The sequence below is a fragment of the Carcharhinus amblyrhynchos genome, unplaced genomic scaffold (genome assembly GCF_965287045.1).
Source record: "Carcharhinus amblyrhynchos unplaced genomic scaffold, sCarAmb.v2.hapA scaffold_48, whole genome shotgun sequence".
Classification (NCBI taxonomy): Eukaryota; Metazoa; Chordata; class Chondrichthyes; order Carcharhiniformes; family Carcharhinidae; genus Carcharhinus; species Carcharhinus amblyrhynchos.
The window spans coordinates 1,801,096-1,817,835 of NW_027649789.1; positions in this window are offsets into that span (position 1 = coordinate 1,801,096).

Genomic DNA, 16,740 nt, shown 5'->3' on the forward strand with positions numbered 1-16,740 from the left:
TGGGTGATTCTTGTCTGAATAGACACAGCATTATAACACTGAGTATATCTGGGTGATTCTAGTCTGAATACACACAGCATTATAACACTGAGTATATCTGGGTGATTCTAGTCTGAATAGACACAGCATTATAACACTGAGTATATCTGGGTGATTCTACACACAGCATTATAACACTGAGTATATCTGTGTGATTCTACACTGAATAGACACAGCATTCTAACACTGAGTATATCTGGGTGATTCTACACTGAATAGACACAGAATTATAACACTGAGTATATCTGGGTGAATCCAGTCTGAATACACACAGCATTGTAACACTGAGTATATCTGGGTGATTCTAGTCTGAATAGACACAGCATTATAACACTGAGTATATCTGGGTGATTCTAGTCTGAATACACACAGCATTATAACACTGAGTATATCTGGGTGATTCCAGTCTGAATAGACACAGCATTATAACACTGAGTACATCTGGGTGATTCTAGTCTGAATACACACAGCATTATAACACTGGGTATATCTGGGTGATTCTAGTCTGAATAGACACAGCATTATAACACTGAGTATATCTGGGTGATTCTAGTCTGAATAGATACAGCATTATAACACTGAGTATATCTGGGTGATTCTAGTCTGAATAGACACAGCATCATAACACTGAGTGTATCTGGGTGATTCTAGTCTGAATAGACACAGCGTTAATACACTGAGTATATCTGGGTGATTCTTGTCTGAATAGGCACAGCATTATAACAGTGAGTATTTCTGGATGATTCTAGTCTGAATAGACACAGCATTATAACACTGAGTGTATCTGGGTGATTCTAGTCTGAATAGACACAGCATTATAACACTGGGTATATCTGGGTGATTCTAGTCTGAATAGACACAGCATTATAACACTGAGTATATCTGGGTGATTCTTGTCTGAATAGACACAGCATTATAACACTGAGTACTTCTGGATGATTCTAGCCTGAATAGACACAGCATCATAACACTGAGTATATCTGGGTGATTCTAGTCTGAATAGACACAGCATTATAACACTGAGTATATCTGCGTGATTCTAGTCTGAATAGACACAGCATTATAACACTGGGTATATCTGGGTGATTCTAGTCTGAATAGACACAGCATTGTAACACTGAGTATATCTGGATGATTCTCGTCTGAATAGATACAGCATTATAACACTGGGTATATCTGGGTGATTCTACACTGAATACACAAAGCATTATAACACTGGGTATACCTGGGTGATTCCAGTCTGAATACACACAGCATTATAACACTGGGTATATCTGGGTGATTCTACACTGAATACACACAGCATTATAACACTGAGTATATCTGGGTGATTCTTGTCTGAATACACACAGCATTATAACACTGAGTATATCTGGGTGATTCTGGTCTGAATACACACAGTATTATAACACTGAGTATATCTGGGTGATTCTAGTCTGAATAGACACAGCATTATAACACTGAGTATATCTGGGTGATTCTAGTCTGAATAGACACAGCATTATAACACTGAGTATATCTGGGTGATTCTACACACAGCATTTTAAACTGAGTATATCTGGGTGATTCTAGTCTGAATAGACACAGCATTATAACACTGAGTATATCTGGGTGATTCTAGTCTGAATAGACACAGCATTATAACACTGGGTATATCTGGGTGATTCTACACTGAATAGACACAGCCTTATAACACTGAGTATATCTGTGTGATTCTAGTCTGAATAGACACAGCATTATAACACTGAGTATATCTGGGTGATTCTACACTGAATAGACACAGCATTATAACACTGAGTATATCTGGGTGATTCTAGTCTGAATAGACACAGTAGTATAACACTGAGTATATCTGGGTGATTCTAGTCTGAATACACACAGCATTTATAACACTGAGTATATCTGGGTGATTCTTGTCTGAATAGACACAGCATTATAACACTAAGTATATCTGGGTGATTCTAGTCTGAATACACACAGCATTATAACACTAAGTATATCTGGGTGATTCTAGTCTGAATAGACACAGCATTATAACGCTGGGTATATCTGGGCGATTCTACACACAGCATTATAACACTGAGTATATCAGGGTGATTCTAGTCTGAATACACACAGCATTATAACACTGAGTATATCTGGGTGATTCTAGTCTGAATAGACGCAGCATTATAACACTGGGTATATCTGGGTGATTCTACACACAGCATTATAACACTGAGTATGTCTGGGTGATTCTACACTGAATAGACACAGCATTATAACACTGAGTATATCTGGGTGATTCTAGTCTGAATAGACACAGCATAATAACACTGGGTATATCTGGGTGATTCTACACACAGCATTATAACACTGAGTACATCTGGGCGATTCTACACTGAATAGACACAGCATTATAACACTGGGTATATCTGGGTGAATCCAGTCTGAATACACACAGCATTATAACACTGGGTATATCTGGGTGATTCTAGTCTGAATACACACAGCGTTATAACACTGAGTATATCTGGGTGATTCTAGTCTGAATAGACACAGCATTATAACACTGAGTAAATCTGGGTGATTCTAGTCTGAATAGACACAGCATTATAACACTGGGTATATCTGGGTGTTTCTACACTGAATAGACACAGCATTATAACACTGAGTATATCTGGGTGATTCTAGTCTGAATAGACACAGCATTATAACACTGAGTATATCTGGGTGATTCTTGTCTGAATAGACACAGCATTATAACACTGAGTATATCTGGGTGATTCTAGTCTGAATACACACAGCATTATAACACTGAGTATATCTGGGTGATTCTAGTCTGAATAGACACAGCATTATAACACTGAGTATATCTGGGTGATTCTACACACAGCATTATAACACTGAGTATATCTGTGTGATTCTACACTGAATAGACACAGCATTCTAACACTGAGTATATCTGGGTGATTCTACACTGAATAGACACAGAATTATAACACTGAGTATATCTGGGTGAATCCAGTCTGAATACACACAGCATTGTAACACTGAGTATATCTGGGTGATTCTAGTCTGAATAGACACAGCATTATAACACTGAGTATATCTGGGTGATTCTAGTCTGAATACACACAGCATTATAACACTGAGTATATCTGGGTGATTCCAGTCTGAATAGACACAGCATTATAACACTGAGTACATCTGGGTGATTCTAGTCTGAATACACACAGCATTATAACACTGGGTATATCTGGGTGATTCTAGTCTGAATAGACACAGCATTATAACACTGAGTATATCTGGGTGATTCTAGTCTGAATAGATACAGCATTATAACACTGAGTATATCTGGGTGATTCTAGTCTGAATAGACACAGCATTATAACACTGAGTGTATCTGGGTGATTCTAGTCTGAATAGACACAGCGTTAATACACTGAGTATATCTGGGTGATTCTTGTCTGAATAGGCACAGCATTATAACAGTGAGTATTTCTGGATGATTCTAGTCTGAATAGACACAGCATTATAACACTGAGTGTATCTGGGTGATTCTAGTCTGAATAGACACAGCATTATAACACTGGGTATATCTGGGTGATTCTAGTCTGAATAGACACAGCATTATAACACTGAGTATATCTGGGTGATTCTTGTCTGAATAGACACAGCATTATAACACTGAGTACTTCTGGATGATTCTAGCCTGAATAGACACAGCATTATAACACTGAGTATATCTGGGTGATTCTAGTCTGAATAGACACAGCATTATAACACTGAGTATATCTGCGTGATTCTAGTCTGAATAGACACAGCATTATAACACTGGGTATATCTGGGTGATTCTAGTCTGAATAGACACAGCATTGTAACACTGAGTATATCTGGATGATTCTCGTCTGAATAGATACAGCATTATAACACTGGGTATATCTGGGTGATTCTACACTGAATACACAAAGCATTATAACACTGGGTATATCTGGGTGATTCCAGTCTGAATACACACAGCATTATAACACTGGGTATATCTGGGTGATTCTACACTGAATACACACAGCATTATAACACTGAGTATATCTGGGTGATTCTTGTCTGAATACACACAGCATTATAACACTGAGTATATCTGGGTGATTCTGGTCTGAATACACACAGTATTATAACACTGAGTATATCTGGGTGATTCTAGTCTGAATAGACACAGCATTATAACACTGAGTATATCTGGGTGATTCTAGTCTGAATAGACACAGCATTATAACACTGAGTATATCTGGGTGATTCTACACACAGCATTTTAAACTGAGTATATCTGGGTGATTCTAGTCTGAATAGACACAGCATTATAACACTGAGTATATCTGGGTGATTCTAGTCTGAATAGACACAGCATTATAACACTGGGTATATCTGGGTGATTCTAGTCTGAATAGACACAGCATTGTAACACTGAGTATATCTGGATGATTCTCGTCTGAATAGATACAGCATTATAACACTGGGTATATCTGGGTGATTCTACACTGAATACACAAAGCATTATAACACTGGGTATATCTGGGTGATTCGAGTCTGAATAGACACAGCATTGTAACACTGAGTATATCTGGATGATTGTAGTCTGAATAGATACAGCATTATAACACTGGGTATATCTGGGTGATTCTAGTCTGAATACACAGAGCATTATAACACTGAGTATATCTGGGTGATTCTAGTCTGAATACACACAGCATTTATAACACTGAGTATATCTGGGTGATTCTACACTGAATAGACACAGCATTACAACACTGAGTGTATCTGGGTGATTCTAGTCTCAATAGACACAGCATTATAACACTGAGTAAATCTGGGTGATTCTAGTCTGAATAGACACAGCATTATAACACTGGGTATATCTGGGTGATTCTACACTGAATAGACACAGCATTATAACACTGAGTATATCTGGGTGATTCTACACACAGCATTATAACACTGAGTATATCTGGGTGATTCTTGTCTGAATAGACACAGCATTATAACACTAAGTATATCTGGGTGATTCTAGTCTGAATACACACAGCATTATAACACTAAGTATATCTGGGTGATTCTAGTCTGAATACACACAGCATTATAACACTGAGTATATCTGGGTGATTCTAGTCTGAATAAACACAGCATTATAACACTGAGTATATCTGGGTGATTCTACACACAGCATTATAACACTGAGTATATCTGTGTGATTCTACACTGAATAGACACAGCATTATAACACTGAGTATATCTGGGTGATTCTACACTGAATAGACACAGCATTATAACACTGAGTATATCTGGGTGAATCCAGTCTGAATACACACAGCATTATAACACTGAGTATATCTGGGTGATTCTAGTCTGAATAGACACAGCATTGTAACACTGAGTATATCTGGGTGATTCTCGTCTGAATAGACACAGCATTATAATACTGAGTATATCTGGGTGATTCTAGTCTGAATACAAACAGCATTATAACACTGAGTATATCTGGGTGATTCTAGTCTGAATAAACACAGCATTATAACACTGAGTATATCTGGGTGATTCCAGTCTGAATAGACACAGCATTATAACACTGGGTATATCTGGGTGATTCTAGTCTGAATACACACAGCATTATAACACTGAGTATTTCTGGATGATTCTAGTCTGAATAGACACAGCATTATAACACTGAGTTTATCTGGGTGATTCTAGTCTGAATAGACACAGCATTATAACACTGGGTATATCTGGGTGATTCTACACACAGCATTATAACACTGAGTATATCTGGGTGTTTCTAGTCTGAATACACATTGCATTATAACACTGAGTATTTCTGGATGATTCTAGTCTGAATAGACACAGCATTATAACACTGAGTATATCTGGGTGATTCTCGTCTGAATAGACACAGCATTATAACATTGGGTATATCTGGGTGATTCGAGTCTGAATAGACACAGCATTATAACACTGAGTATATCTGGGTGATTCTTGTCTGAATAGACACAGCATTATAACACTGAGTATTTCTGGATGATTCTAGTCTGAATAGACACAGCATTATAACACTGAGTATGTCTGGGTGATTCTAGTCTGAATAGACACAGCATTATAACACTGAGTATATCTGCGTGATTCTAGTCTGAATAGACACAGCATTATAACACTGGGTATATCTGGGTGATTCTAGTCTGAATAGACACAGCATTGTAACACTGAGTATATCTGGATGATTGTAGTCTGAATAGATACAGCATTATAACACTGGGTATATCTGGGTGATTCTACACTGATTACACAAAGCATTATAACACTGGGTATATCTGGGTGATTCTACACTGATTACACAAAGCATTGTAACACTGGGTATATCTGGGTGATTCCAGTCTGAATACACACAGCATTATAACACTGGGTATATCTGGGCGAATCCAGTCTGAATACACACAGCATTATAACACTGAGTATATCTGGGTGATTCTTGTCTGAATACACACAGCATTATAACACTGAGTATATCTGGGTGATTCTGGTCTGAATACACACAGTATTATAACACTGAGTATAACTGGGTGATTCTAGTCTGAATAGACAGAGCATTATAACACTGAGTATATCTGGGTGATTCTAGTCTGAATAGACAGAGCATTATAACACTGAGTATATCTGGGTGATTCTACACACAGCATTATAACACTGAGTATATCTGGGTGATTCTAGTCTGAATAGACACAGCATGATAACACTGAGTATATCTGGGTGATTCTAGTCTGAATAGACACAGCATTATAACTCTGGGTACATCTGGGTGATTCTACACACAGCATTATAACACTGAGTATATCTGGGTGATTCTACACTGAATAGACACAGCATTATAACATTGAGTATATCTGGGTGATTCTAGTCTGAATACACACAGCATTATAACACTGGGTATATCTGGGTGATTCTACACACAGCATTATAACACTGAGTATATCTGGGTGATTCTACACTGAATAGACACAGCATTATAACACTGGGTATATCTGGGTGAATCCAGTCTGAATACACACAGCATTATAACAGTGGGTATATCTGGGTGATTCTAGTCTGAATAGACACAGCATTATAACACTGAGTATATCTGGGTGATTCTAGTCTGAATAGACACAGCATTATAACACTGAGTATATCTGGGTGATTCTAGTCTGAATACACACAGCATTTATAACACTGAGTATATCTGGGTGATTCTACACTGAATAGACACAGCATTACAACACTGAGTGTATCTGGGTGATTCTAGTCTGAATAGACACAGCATTATAACACTGAGTAAATCTGGGTGATTCTAGTCTGAATAGACACAGCATTATAACACTGGGTATATCTGGGTGATTCTAGTCTGAATAGACACAGCATTATAACACTAAGTATATCTGGGTGATTCTAGTCTGAATACACACAGCATTATAACACTAAGTATATCTGGGTGATTCTAGTCTGAATAGACACAGCATTATAACACTGGGTATATCTGGGCGATTCTACACACAGCATTATAACACTGAGTATATCAGGGTGATTCTAGTCTGAATACACACAGCATTATAACACTGAGTATATCTGGGTGATTCTAGTCTGAATAGACGCAGCATTATAACACTGGGTATATCTGGGTGATTCTACACACAGCATTATAACAGTGAGTATATCTGGGTGATTCTACACTGAATAGACACAGCATTATAACACTGAGTATATCTGGGTGATTCTAGTCTGAATAGACACAGCATAATAACACTGGGTATATCTGGGTGATTCTACACACAGCATTATAACACTGAGTACATCTGGGCGATTCTACACTGAATAGACACAGCATTATAACACTGGGTATATCTGGGTGAATCCAGTCTGAATACACACAGCATTATAACACTGGGTATATCTGCGTGATTCTAGTCTGAATACACACAGCGTTATAACACTGAGTATATCTGGGTGATTCTAGTCTGAATAGACACAGCATTATAACACTGAGTAAATCTGGGTGATTCTAGTCTGAATAGACACAGCATTATAACACTGGGTATATCTGGGTGATTCTACACTGAATAGACACAGCATTATAACACTGAGTATATCTGGGTGATTCTAGTCTGAATAGTCACAGCATTATAACACTGAGTATATCTGGGTGATTCTTGTCTGAATAGACACAGCATTATAACACTGAGTATATCTGGGTGATTCTAGTCTGAATACACACAGCATTATAACACTGAGTATATCTGGGTGATTCTAGTCTGAATAGACACAGCATTATAACACTGAGTATATCTGGGTGATTCTACACACAGCATTATAACACTGAGTATATCTGTGTGATTCTACACTGAATAGACACAGCATTCTAACACTGAGTATATCTGGGTGATTCTACACTGAATAGACACAGAATTATAACACTGAGTATATCTGGGTGAATCCAGTCTGAATACACACAGCATTGTAACACTGAGTATATCTGGGTGATTCTAGTCTGAATAGACACAGCATTATAACACTGAGTATATCTGGGTGATTCTAGTCTGAATACACACAGCATTATAACACTGAGTATATCTGGGTGATTCCAGTCTGAATAGACACAGCATTATAACACTGAGTACATCTGGGTGATTCTAGTCTGAATACACACAGCATTATAACACTGGGTATATCTGGGTGATTCTAGTCTGAATAGACACAGCATTATAACACTGAGTATATCTGGGTGATTCTAGTCTGAATAGATACAGCATTATAACACTGAGTATATCTGGGTGATTCTAGTCTGAATAGACACAGCATTATAACACTGAGTGTATCTGGGTGATTCTAGTCTGAATAGACACAGCGTTAATACACTGAGTATATCTGGGTGATTCTTGTCTGAATAGGCACAGCATTATAACAGTGAGTATTTCTGGATGATTCTAGTCTGAATAGACACAGCATTATAACACTGAGTGTATCTGGGTGATTCTAGTCTGAATAGACACAGCATTATAACACTGGGTATATCTGGGTGATTCTAGTCTGAATAGACACAGCATTATAACACTGAGTATATCTGGGTGATTCTTGTCTGAATAGACACTGCATTATAACACTGAGTACTTCTGGATGATTCTAGCCTGAATAGACACAGCATCATAACACTGAGTATATCTGGGTGATTCTAGTCTGAATAGACACAGCATTATAACACTGAGTATATCTGCGTGATTCTAGTCTGAATAGACACAGCATTATAACACTGGGTATATCTGGGTGATTCTAGTCTGAATAGACACAGCATTGTAACACTGAGTATATCTGGATGATTCTCGTCTGAATAGATACAGCATTATAACACTGGGTATATCTGGGTGATTCTACACTGAATACACAAAGCATTATAACACTGGGTATACCTGGGTGATTCCAGTCTGAATACACACAGCATTATAACACTGGGTATATCTGGGTGATTCTACACTGAATACACACAGCATTATAACACTGAGTATATCTGGGTGATTCTTGTCTGAATACACACAGCATTATAACACTGAGTATATCTGGGTGATTCTGGTCTGAATACACACAGTATTATAACACTGAGTATATCTGGGTGATTCTAGTCTGAATAGACACAGCATTATAACACTGAGTATATCTGGGTGATTCTAGTCTGAATAGACACAGCATTATAACACTGAGTATATCTGGGTGATTCTACACACAGCATTTTAAACTGAGTATATCTGGGTGATTCTAGTCTGAATAGACACAGCATTATAACACTGAGTATATCTGGGTGATTCTAGTCTGAATAGACACAGCATTATAACACTGGGTATATCTGGGTGATTCTACACTGAATAGACACAGCCTTATAACACTGAGTATATCTGTGTGATTCTAGTCTGAATAGACACAGCATTATAACACTGAGTATATCTGGGTGATTCTACACTGAATAGACACAGCATTATAACACTGAGTATATCTGGGTGATTCTAGTCTGAATAGACACAGTAGTATAACACTGAGTATATCTGGGTGATTCTAGTCTGAATACACACAGCATTTATAACACTGAGTATATCTGGGTGATTCTTGTCTGAATAGACACAGCATTATAACAATAAGTATATCTGGGTGATTCTAGTCTGAATACACACAGCATTATAACACTAAGTATATCTGGGTGATTCTAGTCTGAATAGACACAGCATTATAACACTGGGTATATCTGGGCGATTCTACACACAGCATTATAACACTGAGTATATCAGGGTGATTCTAGTCTGAATACACACAGCATTATAACACTGAGTATATCTGGGTGATTCTAGTCTGAATAGACGCAGCATTATAACACTGGGTATATCTGGGTGATTCTACACACAGCATTATAACACTGAGTATGTCTGGGTGATTCTACACTGAATAGACACAGCATTATAACACTGAGTATATCTGGGTGATTCTAGTCTGAATAGACACAGCATAATAACACTGGGTATATCTGGGTGATTCTACACACAGCATTATAACACTGAGTACATCTGGGCGATTCTACACTGAATAGACACAGCATTATAACACTGGGTATATCTGGGTGAATCCAGTCTGAATACACACAGCATTATAACACTGGGTATATCTGGGTGATTCTAGTCTGAATACACACAGCGTTATAACACTGAGTATATCTGGGTGATTCTAGTCTGAATAGACACAGCATTATAACACTGAGTAAATCTGGGTGATTCTAGTCTGAATAGACACAGCATTATAACACTGGGTATATCTGGGTGATTCTACACTGAATAGACACAGCATTATAACACTGAGTATATCTGGGTGATTCTAGTCTGAATAGACACAGCATTATAACACTGAGTATATCTGGGTGATTCTTGTCTGAATAGACACAGCATTATAACACTGAGTATATCTGGGTGATTCTAGTCTGAATACACACAGCATTATAACACTGAGTATATCTGGGTGATTCTAGTCTGAATAGACACAGCATTATAACACTGAGTATATCTGGGTGATTCTACACACAGCATTATAACACTGAGTATATCTGTGTGATTCTACACTGAATAGACACAGCATTCTAACACTGAGTATATCTGGGTGATTCTACACTGAATAGACACAGAATTATAACACTGAGTATATCTGGGTGAATCCAGTCTGAATACACACAGCATTGTAACACTGAGTATATCTGGGTGATTCTAGTCTGAATAGACACAGCATTATAACACTGAGTATATCTGGGTGATTCTAGTCTGAATACACACAGCATTATAACACTGAGTATATCTGGGTGATTCCAGTCTGAATAGACACAGCATTATAACACTGAGTACATCTGGGTGATTCTAGTCTGAATACACACAGCATTATAACACTGGGTATATCTGGGTGATTCTAGTCTGAATAGACACAGCATTATAACACTGAGTATATCTGGGTGATTCTAGTCTGAATAGATACAGCATTATAACACTGAGTATATCTGGGTGATTCTAGTCTGAATAGACACAGCATTATAACACTGAGTGTATCTGGGTGATTCTAGTCTGAATAGACACAGCGTTAATACACTGAGTATATCTGGGTGATTCTTGTCTGAATAGGCACAGCATTATAACAGTGAGTATTTCTGGATGATTCTAGTCTGAATAGACACAGCATTATAACACTGAGTGTATCTGGGTGATTCTAGTCTGAATAGACACAGCATTATAACACTGGGTATATCTGGGTGATTCTAGTCTGAATAGACACAGCATTATAACACTGAGTATATCTGGGTGATTCTTGTCTGAATAGACACAGCATTATAACACTGAGTACTTCTGGATGATTCTAGCCTGAATAGAAACAGCATTATAACACTGAGTATATCTGGGTGATTCTAGTCTGAATAGACACAGCATTATAACACTGAGTATATCTGCGTGATTCTAGTCTGAATAGACACAGCATTATAACACTGGGTATATCTGGGTGATTCTAGTCTGAATAGACACAGCATTGTAACACTGAGTATATCTGGATGATTCTCGTCTGAATAGATACAGCATTATAACACTGGGTATATCTGGGTGATTCTACACTGAATACACAAAGCATTATAACACTGGGTATATCTGGGTGATTCCAGTCTGAATACACACAGCATTATAACACTGGGTATATCTGGGTGATTCTACACTGAATACACACAGCATTATAACACTGAGTATATCTGGGTGATTCTTGTCTGAATACACACAGCATTATAACACTGAGTATATCTGGGTGATTCTGGTCTGAATACACACAGTATTATAACACTGAGTATATCTGGGTGATTCTAGTCTGAATAGACACAGCATTATAACACTGAGTATATCTGGGTGATTCTAGTCTGAATAGACACAGCATTATAACACTGAGTATATCTGGGTGATTCTACACACAGCATTTTAAACTGAGTATATCTGGGTGATTCTAGTCTGAATAGACACAGCATTATAACACTGAGTATATCTGGGTGATTCTAGTCTGAATAGACACAGCATTATAACACTGGGTATATCTGGGTGATTCTAGTCTGAATAGACACAGCATTGTAACACTGAGTATATCTGGATGATTCTCGTCTGAATAGATACAGCATTATAACACTGGGTATATCTGGGTGATTCTACACTGAATACACAAAGCATTATAACACTGGGTATATCTGGGTGATTCTAGTCTGAATAGACACAGCATTGTAACACTGAGTATATCTGGATGATTGTAGTCTGAATAGATACAGCATTATAACACTGGGTATATCTGGGTGATTCTAGTCTGAATACACACAGCATTATAACACTGAGTATATCTGGGTGATTCTAGTCTGAATACACACAGCATTTATAACACTGAGTATATCTGGGTGATTCTACACTGAATAGACACAGCATTACAACACTGAGTGTATCTGGGTGATTCTAGTCTCAATAGACACAGCATTATAACACTGAGTAAATCTGGGTGATTCTAGTCTGAATAGACACAGCATTATAACACTGGGTATATCTGGGTGATTCTACACTGAATAGACACAGCATTATAACACTGAGTATATCTGGGTGATTCTACACACAGCATTATAACACTGAGTATATCTGGGTGATTCTTGTCTGAATAGACACAGCATTATAACACTAAGTATATCTGGGTGATTCTAGTCTGAATACACACAGCATTATAACACTAAGTATATCTGGGTGATTCTAGTCTGAATACACACAGCATTATAACACTGAGTATATCTGGGTGATTCTAGTCTGAATAGACACAGCATTATAACACTGAGTATATCTGGGTGATTCTACACACAGCATTATAACACTGAGTATATCTGTGTGATTCTACACTGAATAGACACAGCATTATAACACTGAGTATATCTGGGTGATTCTACACTGAATAGACACAGCATTATAACACTGAGTATATCTGGGTGAATCCAGTCTGAATACACACAGCATTATAACACTGAGTATATCTGGGTGATTCTAGTCTGAATAGACACAGCATTGTAACACTGAGTATATCTGGGTAATTCTCGTCTGAATAGACACAGCATTATAATACTGAGTATATCTGGGTGATTCTAGTCTGAATACAAACAGCATTATAACACTGAGTATATCTGGGTGATTCTAGTCTGAATAAACACAGCATTATAACACTGAGTATATCTGGGTGATTCCAGTCTGAATAGACACAGCATTATAACACTGGGTATATCTGGGTGATTCTAGTCTGAATACACACAGCATTATAACACTGAGTATTTCTGGATGATTCTAGTCTGAATAGACACAGCATTATAACACTGAGTTTATCTGGGTGATTCTAGTCTGAATAGACACAGCATTATAACACTGGGTATATCTGGGTGATTCTACACACAGCATTATAACACTGAGTATATCTGGGTGTTTCTAGTCTGAATACACATTGCATTATAACACTGAGTATTTCTGGATGATTCTAGTCTGAATAGACACAGCATTATAACACTGAGTATATCTGGGTGATTCTCGTCTGAATAGACACAGCATTATAACATTGGGTATATCTGGGTGATTCGAGTCTGAATAGACACAGCATTATAACACTGAGTATATCTGGGTGATTCTTGTCTGAATAGACACAGCATTATAACACTGAGTATTTCTGGATGATTCTAGTCTGAATAGACACAGCATTATAACACTGAGTATGTCTGGGTGATTCTAGTCTGAATAGACACAGCATTATAACACTGAGTATATCTGCGTGATTCTAGTCTGAATAGACACAGCATTATAACACTGGGTATATCTGGGTGATTCTAGTCTGAATAGACACAGCATTGTAACACTGAGTATATCTGGATGATTGTAGTCTGAATAGATACAGCATTATAACACTGGGTATATCTGGGTGATTCTACACTGATTACACAAAGCATTATAACACTGGGTATATCTGGGTGATTCTACACTGATTACACAAAGCATTGTAACACTGGGTATATCTGGGTGATTCCAGTCTGAATACACACAGCATTATAACACTGGGTATATCTGGGCGAATCCAGTCTGAATACACACAGCATTATAACACTGAGTATATCTGGGTGATTCTTGTCTGAATACACACAGCATTATAACACTGAGTATATCTGGGTGATTCTGGTCTGAATACACACAGTATTATAACACTGAGTATAACTGGGTGATTCTAGTCTGAATAGACAGAGCATTATAACACTGAGTATATCTGGGTGATTCTAGTCTGAATAGACACAGCATTATAACACTGAGTATATCTGGGTGATTCTACACACAGCATTATAACACTGAGTATATCTGGGTGATTCTAGTCTGAATAGACACAGCATGATAACACTGAGTATATCTGGGTGATTCTAGTCTGAATAGACACAGCATTATAACTCTGGGTACATCTGGGTGATTCTACACACAGCATTATAACACTGAGTATATCTGGGTGATTCTACACTGAATAGACACAGCATTATAACATTGAGTATATCTGGGTGATTCTAGTCTGAATACACACAGCATTATAACACTGGGTATATCTGGGTGATTCTACACACAGCATTATAACACTGAGTATATCTGGGTGATTCTACACTGAATAGACACAGCATTATAACACTGGGTATATCTGGGTGAATCCAGTCTGAATACACACAGCATTATAACAGTGGGTATATCTGGGTGATTCTACACTGAATAGACACAGCATTACAACACTGAGTGTATCTGGGTGATTCTAGTCTGAATAGACACAGCATTATAACACTGAGTAAATCTGGGTGATTCTAGTCTGAATAGACACAGCATTATAACACTGGGTATATCTGGGTGATTCTAGTCTGAATAGACACAGCATTATAACACTAAGTATATCTGGGTGATTCTAGTCTGAATACACACAGCATTATAACACTAAGTATATCTGGGTGATTCTAGTCTGAATAGACACAGCATTATAACACTGGGTATATCTGGGCGATTCTACACACAGCATTATAACACTGAGTATATCAGGGTGATTCTAGTCTGAATACACACAGCATTATAACACTGAGTATATCTGGGTGATTCTAGTCTGAATAGACGCAGCATTATAACACTGGGTATATCTGGGTGATTCTACACACAGCATTATAACACTGAGTATATCTGGGTGATTCTACACTGAATAGACACAGCATTATAACACTGAGTATATCTGGGTGATTCTAGTCTGAATAGACACAGCATAATAACACTGGGTATATCTGGGTGATTCTACACACAGCATTATAACACTGAGTACATCTGGGCGATTCTACACTGAATAGACACAGCATTATAACACTGGGTATATCTGGGTGAATCCAGTCTGAATACACACAGCATTATAACACTGGGTATATCTGGGTGATTCTAGTCTGAATACACACAGCGTTATAACACTGAGTATATCTGGGTGATTCTAGTCTGAATAGACACAGCATTATAACACTGAGTAAATCTGGGTGATTCTAGTCTGAATAGACACAGCATTATAACACTGGGTATATCTGGGTGATTCTACACTGAATAGACACAGCATTATAACACTGAGTATATCTGGGTGATTCTAGTCTGAATAGACACAGCATTATAACACTGAGTATATCTGGGTGATTCTTGTCTGAATAGACACAGCATTATAACACTGAGTATATCTGGGTGATTCTAGTCTGAATACACACAGCATTATAACACTGAGTATATCTGGGTGATTCTAGTCTGAATAGACACAGCATTATAACACTGAGTATATCTGGGTGATTCTACACACAGCATTATAACACTGAGTATATCTGTGTGATTCTACACTGAATAGACACAGCATTCTAACACTGAGTATATCTGGGTGATTCTACACTGAATAGACACAGAATTATAACACTGAGTATATCTGGGTGAATCCAGTCTGAATACACACAGCATTGTAACACTGAGTATATCTGGGTGATTCTAGTCTGAATAGACACAGCATTATAACACTGAGTATATCTGGGTGATTCTAGTCTGAATACACACAGCATTA